Consider the following 16,802-nt stretch of genomic DNA (forward strand, 5'->3'; position numbering starts at 1 on the left):
GCGTAAAACAAACATGAAACTCTCGATAGCGTTAGCAACGCCACCCTTTGGTGCTCAGAGGTGGCAGAACCAAAAAGACAGAAAAAAAACTTTGTCTAAAGAGCGGGAAAAAAGGAAACGGGAGTGGGACGCCCTCTACACGTAGGGGCGGGGGTGGGGGTGGGGGGTGATGTGGAGGACGTTTACGACAGTGAGCTTTCACAGGAGACCAGTAGGGGGAGCGCTAAAGCAAATCTTGCATAGTTCTCCTTGAACCTGAAATTATATAACAAAGTAATTCAGATGGTTTTCTCTTCCGTTCATCGTCTGTACTGCTTGATCTGTCATGTTTGGAGTCAATCCAGCTGACGCACACACTTTACAGTGTATTAACTTGACCAGAAATGTGTCATATCTCATATGCAGAGGTGATGATCAAACAGAATCATTTTAAATTTTCAAATCCCTTCAAAGACACTTGGTCTGCAGTCAGCTCCAACCAGCTCATGTCAATCTACAGTAAAGTTACACTTTATTATCAAGATTTGAACTAAAACTAAAACTAAACCTCAGAATCTGAGCAGTATCTATTTCTTTGCTTTCCTTTAATATCTTGGATGGTGAAGAAGTGTCAATATGACTTGTCTAAAACACTAAAACCCAGACAAGACAATCCATTAAGACATTTAAATCTCTTTATGATTGAATCATTTAAATATCCATATCATTTTTAATGGGTGGACTGGCAGCCCAACAATGTCTTATTACCCGTTACATTATGTTATATTTTATCAGCTCATTTTCTGAGTATCAATCAAACAAACACAGGAAAAACCAACAAACATCACTTACGTAACACTGACACTGTGAAGACTTCACTCCATGTGGTTGAAGAATAGAAGTCAACTTTGCGTCTGGCCATACATTCATACTCTCCATTGAAGGACTCAGAAGCAGTGAATTGTAACAACTTTTCATCCTCTGTCAGTGATTGTGAATTTCTCCTCCAGGAATACCTCCAGTCAGTCTTCTCTCCTCCCTGGACCTCACATGTCAGAGTGATCTTCTCACCCTGGAATATCTGAGACCAGCTGGGTTGTCGTGTTATGACAGGCTTGTTGGTGACTGTTTCCACCAGATATGAGTAAACAAAGACAAACACACACATTAGTTTCATCAGGATTTCTATGCTGATCAAGAAAACTAATTTATTGAGAACAAAAATACTGAACTCACAAGTTATCCTAATGGTGGCTTCATCACTCATGTCAGAGACATAACCTGATGTTTCTCTCTCTCCTCTGCACCGGTAAATTCCTCCTTTAGATACCTGGACGACTCCATTGTCCCCAACATTTGTTTCAACTAGTTTCTCCCAGCTGGTTGATGATCTTCTGTAAAACTCATATTTCCATCCATCAGAGTCTCTCACAGAGCAGGAAAGACTCACTGAGCCTCCGACTGAGATGGTTGTGTTGCCTGATGTCAGTGTAGCCCTGGGTTTCTCTGTGGATGGAAAAACAACACACACCTTTAATGAACTCTCTGAAAACTTTGTTTTTCCATTCTTATGCTGATGTACTTCTAAAACAGCTGTTTGACTGACGATGATTTATTCAAAAGAGACGTTCACCACACAACAATGATTTTTCTCTTCACTTCAAGAAACCACATTTTGATTTGCTTGACAGATTGTGAAGATGGAAAACTTCAGTTCTTCATGATTGGACATGGCTTGTTTCCTCTCCCAGGGGTGAGTACTGGATTACAAACATTTAAAATTGGTTTCTTTTGCAGATGACAGGAGTATTTTTTGTTCAGGAGGCTGTAGAGGATTTTTTTTTTTTTTTTTTTTTTTTTGTAATTATTGTTCACAGGATCCATTGAGAACATTCACTGCAGAAATGTTTCATTCAAATGGTCTATTTGGATTAACTTGACTCGAAACATATCAAACCTCACACACAAATGTATTGAAACAGGAAAATCTTAAAAAGTATTATCCCTTTAAAGAGAGTTGGTCTTCAGTTAGCTCTGCCAAAAAACAATTCATTACTCATGTAAAGCTTCAGTAAAAATACACTTTAGTATAAACAGAACTCATAATGACAAAGCAGCATGCTCCAAAAACTTCTCACATAAAAAGGAAGTGAATAAAACTAAAACTAAACCTCAGAATCTGAGCAGTATCTATTTGATTCCTTTGCTTTAATATCTTGGATGGTGAAGAAGTTTTGATGCGACTTTTCTAAAACACCAAAACTAAACAAGACAATCTATTAAGACAGTTAAATCTCTGTATGATAGAATCATTTACATATTCATTTCATTCATGGGTGGACTGGCAGCCAAATAATGTCTTAATAGTAGTTACTAATATTTTTTCTTCCTCCTCCCTTCAGAACATGTAAAACAAGAACTGCTACAAACTTAGACGTTTTTTGTTTTTTTCTGGATGTCTTTCTTAGCTTTTCCTTCTTTGAGTAAATTTTTAAATGTATTTTTACATATCTGAAATAAAGCACTAAACCAATCAAAAACTAGTGGTGTCAACTGATTTAAAAGAAAAAAAATATTGCTAATCTGACAGTAATTCATCGCTATTAATCACATACTTTGAGAACTTTTCATCAACACAAAAATTCACTAATTTAATGCTCAATAATGTTTAATTCTGAATCTTTTAACTTAATTCTTAATTCTCAAAATTCACCTGTGCTGCACAGGGGTGGAAAAAATAATGTCCAAATGACAGTTGAATTAAAAATGAAAATCATAAAAAAAAAACACTAATTAGAAAAGAGATTCAGAACAGTTTGAAGTTTTCTCTCAAAATTGTTAACCCTCATCCTAGTTCTGCGATTAATCTTGATAGAAAAATTAATCATGTGATGGCCCTAAATTAATTATGAAATCAGAATCAACACTTTGGAAACTGACAGCCCCACCAGTTACATGAAGTTGTATTTTATTATCTTTGTCTGAATGTCAATCTAAAAAACACAAGAAAAACCAACAAACATCACTTACGTAACACTGACACTGTGAAGGCTTCACTCCATGTGGTTGAAGAAAGGAAGTTAACTCTGGCCATACATTCATACTCTCCATTGAGGGACTCAGAAGCAGTGAATTGGAACAACTTTTCATGCCCTGGAAGTGACTCTGAATTCCTCCTCCAGGAATACCTCCAGTCAGTCTTCTCTCCTCCCTGGACCTCACATGTCAGAGTGATCTTCTCACCCTGGAATATCTGAGACCAGCTGGGTTGTCGTGTTATGACAGGCTTGTTGGTGACTCCTGTAGAAGTAGCTGACACAACAATGACATTTTTAAAGATTCTTCTTTTTCAGTTGTTCATGTAAGAACAACAACGATGAAATAAATATCAATATTAGCAAAAGTGCTAAAAGAGAGGAGAGTGTGAATGAATCACCTGCAGCGCAGCCTCTGCAGAGCAGGACACAAAATACTGAAATAAAGATGAAACATGAAGACATTAGAGCTTCAGTGACTTTGACTGGTTGGTGTGTAACATTAACTTGAATCCCAATAATGAGAAAATCCAACAAGTGAAAGAAACTCAGCTCTTCTCACTGAAACCCGACTGCTGGTCTGTGTGAAGTGAAGAGAAGAAGTGTGTGAAATACTCACAGAAAAACCACAGATGAGAGAATAACCTGCCTCCCATTCTGACATGCAGCCTTTATCACAGGAAGTCTTTGTGTGAAGAAGAAAAGATCAGCATTAGAGACAAAAGAGGAACTGTCAGGAAACAGAAGTGACACTTCAGAGAAATGCTGCATTTTAACCTCCTTAAGTTCTTCTTTTTGCTTGTTTCCATCAGATTTTGATTTCAGATCACACAGTAAATAAACTGAAGTCCATCTGACTGAGGCGTCCTCAGTCCTAAAGCTCGATCAATTATTGGATGTTATTTACACCTGAAGTCTGTTTTGGTGATATAATTTCAATGGATTAAAATGTGGATTAACTTCAGAAAAATGTTCGATCAAGAAACATGAGATTACTGGAAGTGACCCAAAGTTTTTTAAAGAGTGATATTAAATCGACTTTCAAAATCACCATGGAACAAAAAAACTAACATTTGGATGGTTTCCTGTTGTAACTTAAGGAGAACATCAAGTATTTGACGGAGGGCCACATGCTGCCTCGTCAAATAAAGACATGAAATCATATCACTTCACTGCCGTCGACAATCAAGTCAACTAAAACTAGTTCTTCAGTGTTTTAAAACTGAATGCTTTGTGGTGAAGAGATCACCAGAAGCAGTTTGATTCAAGAAGGTTATTGACTTAGATGTTTGCATCATTTAGCAGCAAAAATATTGTTGCAAACCGTAAAGTCTGAAAAAAAAGTTGAATGCCATTTATCAGAATGAAGCTGGAGTTCGCAAACAACCATTCTGGAAAAGAAATAGAAACCATGATGAGGCGAGTGTGATTTCCTCTTTCTTCACCACAAGCACAAAACCAGTGTGAAACAGACATTTTGAAACACTAAATTTTTTTTGTTTTACTTTCACACCTTCTATCAGAAGCTTTATTGTTTTATTTTAACTGAAGTTTATTAGTAGAATCAGTAGTTTTACCACAGTCTCTTTTAAACATGTATCCGGACTTGTTGTTTGATTTATTACTTCCTGTCTCAGAACTGATCCTCCTGCTGAAAACGGACCACGTTTCATTCAAAACACTGTTGTACAATAACATTAATTCTTAAATCCTGGGTAAGAATGAAGCTTTTTCAACATTTGACATGAAAATGTTCAGAAATTTATAGTTTCACCAATAAAGTCATTTCCTAAAATAGTTCCAAAATACTTTTTGTTTAAAGGTTTCCTTTCTCAAAATCAGAAAAGCCAGAAGTTTGTAAGATCTGACACACACAAGGAAAACTAATCAAGATTTAATACAGTATCAATACTGACAATCAAAGTTCTCATCATACTCACTGATCTCAGTTCTGCTCAGCAGATGTTGGAAATCCACTGAACTCTTTCACCAATCTGTGGAAAATATCTACTTCTTAAAGATTTATTGTGAAAACTGAGAGTCTCTATCATGGAGAGTCCCATTAATGTGACTCAGAGGCGTCTGACTCGTCTTCTGAACGTTGAGCTGAGCTTCTGGTTTCATCAATTCTCTCACAGGAAGCCAAAAGAGACACGTTGAAAATGACAGATGAAGTTCCGCCTCCTCTGCCTGCAGCTTTCAGTGATAATATTCAGTCACTTTGCTCACAATCTGAACATTTGTGATCAGTTTTATTCTCTTTGTCGCAATTCTTTTTAAAATCAGCCTTATTGCTACAAACCTGCACATGACATATATATATATATATATATATATATATATATATATATATATATATATATATATATATATATATATATATATATATATATATTGGTGTTATTTTAGGAAATGTCACTGGCCCTCATTTATCAAACAGTGTGTTTCATATGGCCGAATGATCATTTGATAAATGAGAGTCTCTGTGTTTTCTCTGTTTGTTAAATTATTTTGGATGTAATTTCTTTTTTTTTTTTTTTTGCATGGTCTTTTGATTTTGTGTCTTCGAATTAAAGTTTCATAAAAAGAATAAAACTTCAAGATGAGGATCACCATCAGACAGTAATAAAACTAGAAATTCAGATCCATGTGTAAAAAAGACTGATTTATCTTTTTAACTTCAATAAAAGTGAAACAATACAGCTTCTGATGGAAGGTACAGAAGTGAAAAAGACCTGACTGCACCACAATGACTGTTTAAACTTTTTTTTTTTTTTTTTGGTGGTGAAGAAAGAGGAAATCTCACATACCTTAACTCGATGTCTATTTTTACTCCAGAATGATGTTTGTTTGTTTGCAAACTCCAGCTGAATATTGAGAAATTGCATTCAACTTTTTCCAACTTACTTTCAGAAACTAAATGTTTTTTTTCATTAAAACGTTTGAGAGAACTTGGGAAATTAGAGTTTTAAATTTACTGTGACTTTAATAAACTTTGTCATCAGCTGTGTTCATCCTTCAGCTGGAACTCTGAAACGTTTTCATTGATCAGAATGATTGATAGGGATGGCAAACGTTTATTAAAGTGAAGTGATCAAAAATGGTAATGAATTACTTTCCAAAATTTGCACAATAAATTTATACAAACATGTAATTAAATGTCTTTAAATTAGATTATTGATTATATTGATTATAGATTATTGGTTTTCTCCACCTTCAAATTTATTCAGTTGTTGAATATTTAAGGAGTAACTGCAGTTTAAATGGACTCAAATGTGGAAAACTGAGCTGATTTCATGTCCTTATTTGGCAGGTCAGCATGTTGTTTTTTCATGAAGTCAGATTTGAATCTTTTCACACCTTCTCAATGCTGTATCCATTCTGTGCGGATGACAACATCAACTGAAGGAGGTTAAAATGCAGAATTACCATGAAGTGTCTCTTCTGTTTCCTGACAGTTCTTCTTTTGTCTCTAATGCTGATCTTTTCTTCTTCACACAAAGACTTCCTGTGATAAAGGCTGCATGTCAGAATGGGAGGCAGGTTATTCTCTCATCTGTGGTTTTTCTGTGAGTATTTCACACACTTCTTCTCTTCACTTCACACAGACCAGCAGTCGGGTTTCAGTGAGAAGAGCTGAGTTTCTTTCACTTGTTGGATTTTCTCATTATTGGGATTCAAGTTAATGTTACACACCAACCAGTCAAAGTCTCTGAAGCTCTAATGTCTTCATGTTTCATCTTTCAGTATTTTGTGTCCTGCTCTGCAGAGGCTGTGCTGCAAGTGAGTCATTTACACTCTCCTCTCTTTTAGCACTTTTGCGATTATTGATATTTCATTGTTGTTCTTACACGAACGACTAAAAAAGCAGAATCTCCAAAAATGTCATTGTTGTATCAGCTACTTCTACAGGAGTCAGTGTGTTTTGACTGGATGCATGTTGGCTGGTGCTCCTCCTCAGAGTGAAAACTGTCCAGTCCAGGGAGCCTTTCCATGTGGAGTTTGCATGTTGTCCCTGTGCATGTGTGGGTTTTGTATGAGGACACCAGCGCTGCCTGTGAGCTTTGTTTTCTATTTGTTTCCAGGTGCTGTGCTGAAGATTGACCCTGGCTGGTCGACTCTTTTCATTGGAGAGTTTGTTACTCTGACATGTGACGTTGAAGGAGCAGAGGCAGGCTGGGAATACAGTTTCTACAAAGACCAACAACAATACTTTCCTGTTTACCAAACAACTAATTACTACAGATTCCAAATAACATCCTCAAAGGATGGTGGTGAATATGATTGTGTTGGTCGTAACCAGTGGTCATCTCAAACAGAGAAAAGTCAAACTGTCTCTTTTACTGCAGCAGGTGAGTCCTGAACATTTTATCAACATGACCAACAGCAGTAAAACAGAACTTCTTCATTTTATCATCATTCTGACACACAATATAAGCTGTATTGATCCTGTGGTGTCAGTGCACTAAAAATTGATTCCTGACTGATATTTTTCTCTTCCATACCGCATGGCGGTGCAGTGATTATTGCTCTTACCTCACAGCAAGAAGGTTCTGGGTTTAAATACCAACCGGGGTTTAGTGTCTCTGAGTGTGTGTTGGTTCCCTCTGGGTACTGTACTAAATTAATTTAGGGCTGTCAAATGATAAATTTGTCAGTCATGATTAATCGCAGAACTGGGATAAGGGTGATCAATTGGCTCGAAGAAACAAAATAGGAGAGAAAACCTAAAACAGTTCTTACCCCTGAGCAGCACAGGTGAATTTTGAGAATTAGATTCTTCATTTGAAGTTTGAAAATGTTACAAATATCCTCCTGTGTCTGTCTGTTCTGGACTGTTCAACAACGAAAGAGCAGTGAAAATGGGGCTGCTGGAGAAAACACAACATGTCTCCTCAGACACAGAGGATGATGGAGAATCCACTCTGGACCTCTTCACATCAGAATCCAGAGATGATCTGGATGAAAGACAGTTTTCACTGTGAGGACACATTCAGAAAAAGAGAGCAGCTCTCTGCTCCCACAGTGTGGAGAGACTGGTGAAGCTCAGCAGCTGGATGAACGTGAAGGAGGAAGAGTTATTTATGTCTCAGCAGATTGGAATGTTGTTAAATCTTCAAATATTAACATTTAAGTGAAATACAGTACATTTGTCCTCAACATAATATGACTTTATTGGTGCGGCACTTCAGTTGCTGTCAGTTTATTGTGCTTATTTCAGTTAATTTATTTGTTTTGATCATAATAGACAAACAGACTGAACTTCTCTTCAGCATCTCTACTTTTTAATGTTGGTTGGTTCAATTCCCACATTTGTGTGTGTTTTCCAATGTGAAATTGTTCACAATTAAAATTCACTCAAGTTAAAAGATTCCAAATTAAACATTATTGTGCATTAAATTAGTGAAATTTAGTGTTGATGAAAAGTTCTCAAAGTATGTGATTAATAGCGATAAATTACTGTCAGATTAGCAATATTTTTTTCTTTTAAATCAGTTGACACCACTAGTTTTTGGTTTGGTTTAGTGCTTTCTTTCAGATGTGTAAAAATACATTTAAAAAATTACTCAAAGAATGAAAGCTAAAAAAAGACATCCAGAAAAAAACAAAAAAAACATCTAAGTTTGCAGCAGTTCTTGTTTTACATGTTCTGAAGGGAGGAGGAAGAAAAAAAAATGCTTGTAACTACTATCAAGACATTATTTGGCTGCCAGTCCACCCATGAAGATGAAATAAATGTATGAATTATTCTATCATACAGAGATTTAACTGTCTTAATAGATTGTCTTGTTTAGTTTTGGAGTTTTAGAAAAGTCGTATCAAAACTTCTTCACCATCCAAGATAAGCAAAGGAATCAAGGTTTAGTTTTAGTTTTATTTCGAATGTTTATAATAAAGTGTAACTTTACTGTAGATTAACACGAGCTGGAGTTGACTGCAGACCAAGTGTCTTTAAACGGATTTTAAAATTTAAAATGATCGTGTTTGATCATATTTGCCTCTGCATGACATGTCGAAGATCAAATTCATGCATTGGAAGTGTGTGTGCGTCAGCTGGATTGACTCCAAACATGACAGATCAAGCAGTACAGACGATGAACGGAAGAGAAAACCATCTGAATTACTTTGTTACATAATTTCAGGTTAAAGGAGAACTAAGCAAGATTTGCTGTAGAGCTCCCCCTACTGGTCTCCTGTGAAAGCTCACTGTCGTAAACGTCCTCCGCATCACCCCCCCACCCCCACCCCCGCCTCTACGTGTAGAGAGTGTCCCACTCCCGTTTCCTTGTTTTTCCCGCTCTTTAGACAAAGTTTTTTTTCTGTCTTCCTGGTTCTGCCATCTGTGAGCGGGTCATACCAACGACCTTAAAAATGGTACCTACTGCCTGCTGGCCAGGTGCTCGGCATATATAGAATGGGGTAGGGAGTCGAACACACAGAGCTACCAGAGGTCTAACCCCCCCACTGTAGCTTCCACTACTACTCACAGTAGCTGTGTGGCCTGGGGTTACGACTCGGAGACAGGCGCTGCCCTTCGCACTTCGCACGGGAGACTTTGACTTTGACATCTGTGAGCACCTAAGGGTGGCGTTGCTAGCGCTAGCGAGAGTTTCATGTTTGTTTTACGCGCTTTTGTTAAATCTTCTGCAGCGGCAGTTCCTCGCGCTGCCCGGGAACTTCCTGCGGTTGCTCCCATTGGAAAACAAACACACTCGGAGACATGCTGCTTTCAGCTCAGTGCAGCGAACTCACTCGCGCTCACTTCTACCAGAGGAGGTGCCACTCCTCTTTATTTTTCAGTTACCAAACGGAAATTAGAACCAGTCAACACATCATGCAAAGATCGTCTATTGCAACACAATGACAGATATCGCACTCCAACAGCTTTTATCCTTGTAATCCTGTATGAGTGCCGTAAAGCAGGGTTGTTCTCGCAAGATGTTGTCGGGTCCGCTCCTCTGAAATTGCAAGTGCTGTTTTCAGAACACAGACCCCGGGGAGAGTGAAGGGACAGGCGAATCACTGTGACAAATCTTTGTTTACCCCCACAGGGACTCTGAAACACATTTATTGAGGTAAAAAAGTTGCATAGTTCTGCTTTAAGCATGAAGTTCCACACATGGTTAGTTTTCAGTGGATGCAGACCTGTAGACTTCTCTGAATGTGAGAGCCATGAGTGCAGAGGGTTGTGAGCATGAAGATCAGGTCAACTGAGATGCTTTCCTGGGGATCTTTTGTTTGGAGGTTTAGTTTGGTGTTACAGTAAAGGAACCTATGAGGGTGAGATTTAGGGCAGAGACCAGGAAGAAACGGACTATTTGGCACCAACCAGCTGGAGGGCAGAGGAGACGGAGCCCACCTGCTGATGAAGCCAGCTGATAAGAACAGGAGTGAATGAGATCCAGAGGAAGGACAATATAATTAAGCAATAAGGCGGACCCTGATGACAGGTGTGAAGTTGGAACCGGTGAAGAGCTCGGGGCTCTCTGGTGCTCGATGTGACTCGGCTGAGGGGAAGCCATGAGGGCGCTCTGCTTCTGACTGACTGAGGAAGATGTAGGGAGAAGCAGACTTCCCAAAGAGGTGGAAAACACTTCATCTGTTGAAGTTTATGGATGAATAAATATGATTATAGAATTCTTATCTGCTGTTGTCTATCCCTTCAAACTTCAGCAATGTTCAGAAAGAAATTGAGGCGGAGAAATGGAAGTTTAACAATATATTTTGTTAGGAAATGTTCAGAAATTGTTTTTGTTCTGTGTTTAACCACATTCTAGGTAATGAATGTGTTAATGTGAAATGAATCATGTAATCCAGGCCAACATGTATTACATTTTGATTTGAGACAATAACCTCTCTCCTACAGGACCAAAGCTCTCTGTGTCTCCATCATGGTTGATTCCTGGAGCTTCAGTCACTCTGATCTGTCACACTGAGCCTCCGTCAGCAGGGTGGAGCTTCTACTGGTTCAAAGCTGTTCCAAACTCTCAGGATTCCTACACCTATGAGCCTCTACCTGGTACCAGCAGTGGGACAGCAAACAATTCCTTCACAGTTCATGGACAGACACACACAGCAGGATATGCATGTTCAGCTGGACGAGGGGATCCGCTGATTTACACACAATACAGTCGTCCCACATTTGTCTGGTCTTCAGGTCAGTTTGTCTTTCTGGAACACTTGAACTGTTGTCTTCCAGCAGCCACAATAGAAATGCCATCCTTCACTGAGCCTTGATGTTTTGTCCAGGTGTTCATCCATCAGCGTCTCTCACAGTGAATCCTGACAGAGTCCAACACTTCACCTCTGAATCTCTCTCACTGACATGTGAAGGAAGCTCTTCCCAGTGGAGGCTGATCCAGTTTCTGACTGACGACTCGCTGTTGAGCTTTCTTCCTCCAGCGACAATCAATGGATCAACATATATTAAGAATGAGGCTCCAAGAAAAGCTGTGTACTGGTGTGAGTCTGGAACAGAGTTCAGCAATGCAGTCAATATCTCCACACACTGTGAGTTGTCTTTTTCTCTGCTCGTTGGGAGTTTTGAGGCTGTTTTCTATTTTATTTTTTATTATTATTTGCATGAAAACAGTTTTGTTTATTTATGTATTTATTTATTTTTATTGTTGTAGTTGTGTTGCACTTTTGATCCCTAAACTGCAGCTCAAAGTGTAATTTTAAAGAAAAGGTGAATGAAAATCAAAGCTGGTGTGATGTAAATGTGTCTGATATTCTGTCCTGTGATGAAGTGTTGAACTGTCCAGCGTGTCCTCTGCCCTCACCCAGAGTCTGCTGAGATTTAACTCCAGCAGCCTGGAACATTCAGTATGATGGAGCGCTACAGAAGATGGACAGATGGATGAAAAACACCAACTTATTAGTGTGTATTTTCCATCCTCATCATCTCACCTTCTAATGAATGAACTGAACTTTGTTTTCCAGCTGATGGCGTTATCCTGGTGAGCCCTGTGTATCCTGTACCTGTGGGAGAGTCTGTAACTCTCCTCTGTGTCATGAAGACTGGAAATATTTCCTCTGATGTGTTTTTCTACAAAAACAACAAATTCATTGGAAATGAGAGACGAGGAGAGATGAAGATCTCTGCAGTGTCAGAATCAGATGAAGGTTTCTACAAGTGTCAGTACAATGGAAGAGAATCAGCACAAAGCTGGATGGCTGTGAAAGGTGACTAACTTTTTACATGTTCTGAAATATAATTGTACATTCTTTATGTGATGTTAATTCTTGATGGGATACAAATCAAGAGCTTCCAAATGGATGGAAACTGAAAATATGGTATATAATATGATAACATTGAGACTAATTACACTCTAAGACTATATCTCTTCATAGTGAGTGTGATTAAACATGTCTCTGTGCCTTTTATATGTAATAAAATGTGTTGGAGATCATTGAACTGAACATATTTCAATGTTTTTTATGAGCTATTTACTGAGATTGCATGAGTTCAAAGAACAGGAAGTTACCAAATATGGTCACTATCCTGATAAACACTTCCAACCATGAGTTTTAATCTTCCATAATATTCATTGTTGCAGTGTCCAGATCTGAGAGCTCTTCATTCCATGTCTGGTTGATCTTTGGGCTGGTTTGTGGAGTTTTGCTTATTTTCATCCTCTGCCTGCTGTGGTGCTACAAATGCAAAAAGAGTGAGTTGATTTAAAATTTATAACCGCCAGCAAAATGATGATGGACTTAATTTTATACAATATAAATAACATTCTGCACAGTATGGTTTGATATAATTGATTTGTTTTCCAGGGTCATGCTGCAGCAGGTTGGTATGACACTCATCTCTGGTTTTAATTGCAATAAGCTGCATGTTCCTGAATAATTTGCTTCATTTTCAGACGTATTGAGTCTTTGTATGTCAATCAAAGCTCTGCGATAAACCAGCCAGTGACCCAGAGTGAAAGTCAACTTTACTCCTCTCTCCTGCTCGGTTCACTTTGAGAATTAATACTCTCCTAATATCATCTGGTCTGACTTTAACTGCTTGCTGAAGTGTCTGATCTGCATTTCTTTGACTTCTTCTAGGTGATGTTTCTCTTTATGAATCCCTCAGACGCCCTGGAAACCCTGCAAACGGTCAGTCTGACACAAACCTTCTATGAAATAAAGTCCAGGTTGAGTCTTGAGCTCGTTGCAGCGACCTCAGTGAAGAGGAAGTGCTGAACAGAGAAACATGATGAAATAGTACTGATGGAAATTTATGTGATATCAATACAGGTGAACCAGCTCAGGATTACATCAATGTCACATCCCACCAGCTTGATGATCTTCATGAATGATGTGAGTACACAGAATAAGAAATAAAGGAAAGTCTCTCCATTCTGTGAAAATATATATAAAAATCTTTTCAAAATTCTAAACTTGAACTGAATTTTAGGATGGAGGAAGGAAAAGCCATAAATCAGTGTCAGTGATGCCAGTGGAGCCTCATCTTCAGGACTGGAAACCACAGCAGAGTCCGAGAATCAACAGGTTCTGATTAAAACATGAAAAGCGACTGAAACCAGATCAAGCCTGGTGGTTGAAACAAGGAGCTGCTCCTCATGCACAGAATACACACTGTGTGTAGGACGGTGTGTGGAGGAAGAGGCTTCATTCCACCTGCTCAGTGAAAATGTCTGATTGATGGATTGAATCATTTTTTTCACAGTTTCACATCAATTGTCACATCAGTCAAAGTTTGTTGTGATTATTAGAGGATTGTAATTTGAAATCTGCACAGGCCTTCTTTATACGTAGTCTCCAACTGTTGTTCTGCTAATTATTCTTGTTTTATGATTTCTGTTTTGTCACTTTTTCACTTTGCAACTTTTTCAGTTTTTTTCAACATATTTTTTGTCTTTTATATACTTGAATAGATACGGCTCACGATCAGCGTGATTCCAGCACAAGCACTGTCTAAATTGCAATGAGGTTGCACTGTAAATAATGTTCTTTGAATTAAATTTTGGCATATTAAATATTTAATCTGTGTGAGCTTCTTCTTGAGAATTTTTCTTGTTTCATATTTCTTGAATGTGGAGCTGCTGTGATGACTGGATTTCCCCCATTGGGATTATTTTAAGTGTTATTTTGTCTTCATAGGCTGGTTGTGTTCATAGAGACAAAATGTAAAGAATTCCAACAAAAATGTTTGATTTAGAAACTTATTTTAATGGAAGCAGAGACTCTGGTAACTCCTGATAACTGTGAATCGTCCTCATAGAGACTGAAACAAGGAAAGAGACAGTTTGAAGAATGGAAGCAGCAGAAAGCACAAATCTTTGTCTTCAACTCTAAAAGTGAAGAGTCATCAATAAGTTAAACATTCCACTAAAGTAACTAAAAATTCTCTTCTGACAGCACTTAGAGAGCAGAGAAAATAGTAGTTGATGAAGTGACCTATGCTCAATAAATGTTCCCCAATAAATGTAAAGCTAAAGGAAAGAAAGGTACGAGACGTCTGCATCCACGTCTGCATCTGTAATGTATATTTTCAACAGGATTGTCTTGAAAACAGGGAAATGGGACGCCTGCATTTTCCATTGATGTTTATTATTACAGTAAACTTCAGGAAATGTCGAGAAACTTTATGGAACAGTTGTTTTTAAGATAATGGTGAGAATCCTTGTAAACATTTGTTTGTCGGGAGGACAGCTCCAGCAGCCACTGAAGAAACAGTTTATTCAGAAGTCAAAGCAGAAACCACTCACGGTAACTGAGCAACAGTCAAATGTCATGTTTACCAAGATGTTAACGTTGACATGAAATGAGCTGTTTGGAACCACATCTACACAAACCCTCTGCTTCTTTTTCTTTCCTTTCAGTTGAATGAGGAGACTTCATCTCCACCACCAACAGATAACTGCATCCAGATTTATGAAGAGTCTCCACAATGTCGATACTGAAGAAGGTGGAAAAGAGGGACACACTCTGATATATCCTTCTCTGATCTGATCAATTTTTCTTTTTCATTGTTTTTAGGTTTTTGTGTCTATTTATGTACAACAATTTGTTTCTGATATGGTTGTTTTTAAAGTTTTGTAAATAAACTTGAGCTGAGTTTTGACCAGAAGATAAAAAATTAATTAAAAGTAAATGTATTTTAAAAGTCAATCACTGAGAATGAAGCTCACACATTAACTCAGAGCTGACTCTGTGGTCAGTTTTAGTTGAATGCTTGGTAATACTGTAACAGAATTTCTAAATGTTTGATAATTTTGCTGGAAATTTTCATTTGTTATAAACTGATTTCAAGAAGGTTTGACTTTACAGGAAAAGCTGTTGTAAGTTTCTGCATCTGATAGAGCTGAAACATGAAAGTGCTTTTTCCCCCTGCATTGAGTTTCTTCTGTGATTTTATCTATTTATTGACAGAAAAAACTGTCAATCACATCCATAAACGGAGTGGAAACCATGAAGATAAAGTGTAAATTTGTCTCTAGAGAAGCACTGTGTAAATTACAATACAGAGATTTCTCTTCCGCCAGGATTAAATTTCATCGTATGCACAGAGCCACCCGCACCACACACTCCACCAGATGTGTTCCCTGCCAGTCCCTGAGCAGCAGCTCGTGTGAACAAGTCACGAGAACAAGAACACAGAGACCACGACTCTGCTGAGTCCTGGAATGTTTGTAACTGCTGGACTGTCACCCGATTCAGCACCATGGACAGCTGCCAGAGCAACCGTGACATGTGGCTCATAGAAAGTTGTTTTTCATTAACCTGCCTGAACATTTATAGTGAAACACAGCATTTGTTTTCATCTAAACTTTGCAATCATGATCAGGATTTGTAGAAGACATTTGTATGCTGCTCACGATAAAATGATTATTCTGTCAAAACAACCTGTGAGCTGCTCCGCCTCCCATCCCCCGTCAATGAGGAGAAAGAGCAGGTGGAACCAACCTGGTTAATGTCCCCGGCCGGCTGGGTGTGGAGGAGACACCTGTGCAGCAGCCTGCTTGCACCAATGACGTATTGGCTTGCACCATAGATATCTTATATAACACTAGATACCTCGTCTCCGCTGCTGGCCAATGAAGTCGGACGTCTGCAGAGGTCGGCCATCTTTGTACGGGAATCTGGGTCGCTCATAACATTGTGTTGATGAGACATGAACTGCTTAACAAGCTATAACTTGCTCAAATTTTTAGCGATTTTCAAACGGTTTGGTTTGTAATAAACATCAAATCTCTGTTAATGACAAGACATATGTTTGATGAGTATGGCATGCCTTAAATATATATAATAAATATATATCATATCCTGAATATTCATAATATTCTTCATATTAGGCTCCATGTTGAAATCCTTACACTGAGATATATTTATAGCACTTACGAATAATTTAGACAAGCCATACATGTCCATATTTTTAGTTTTGTGTGAAAATATTTTAAGACATGGCAGGGCTGTATTGGAGGCTGAAGATGAACAATTTACCCACCTGAAACTTCAGAAATACTTAAATCTCATGAACCTCATTATATTGAATGTATTATATTATTTTTCATTAATATATAACATTAAACAGTAGCCTTCCACATTATTAAATCTATTGTGAATGTATAATGTCCCCCCATTGATTATTTAAACATGAAATAGTGCACCAGAAAACACATTGTTTTAAAAAAAATATTTAATTAGGCATTGTAAAAATGTATAAAAGGAGCTCAGAAAGTCTCAAGTCAAATAATGGAATTACAGTCACAATATAATTAGGTAAACGAATAAAAGGCAACTGAGTCAATCTCTTCATCAATCAATTTT

General features: G+C 38.0%; 2 long non-coding RNA genes across 2 annotated transcripts; both read left to right on the top strand.

Annotated features, from left to right (window-relative positions):
* Nucleotides 1-10,887: 10,887 nt before the first annotated feature.
* LOC115386059 (uncharacterized) lies at nt 10,888-12,922 on the top strand. Its single transcript, XR_003931259.1, has 6 exons — nt 10,888-11,172; nt 11,265-11,525; nt 11,958-12,200; nt 12,575-12,685; nt 12,798-12,813; nt 12,887-12,922. It is a non-coding gene; the product is annotated as an uncharacterized LOC115386059 (long non-coding RNA).
* A 29-nt stretch (nt 12,923-12,951) lies between these two features.
* Nucleotides 12,952-13,637, top strand: LOC115386069 (uncharacterized). The gene is made up of 3 exons (XR_003931268.1): nt 12,952-13,124; nt 13,266-13,328; nt 13,454-13,637. It is a non-coding gene; the product is annotated as an uncharacterized LOC115386069 (long non-coding RNA).
* The last annotated feature ends 3,165 nt before the right edge of the window (nt 13,638-16,802 follow it).

This window comes from Salarias fasciatus, chromosome 3 (assembly GCF_902148845.1).
Source record: "Salarias fasciatus chromosome 3, fSalaFa1.1, whole genome shotgun sequence".
Lineage (NCBI taxonomy): Eukaryota > Metazoa > Chordata > Actinopteri > Blenniiformes > Blenniidae > Salarias > Salarias fasciatus.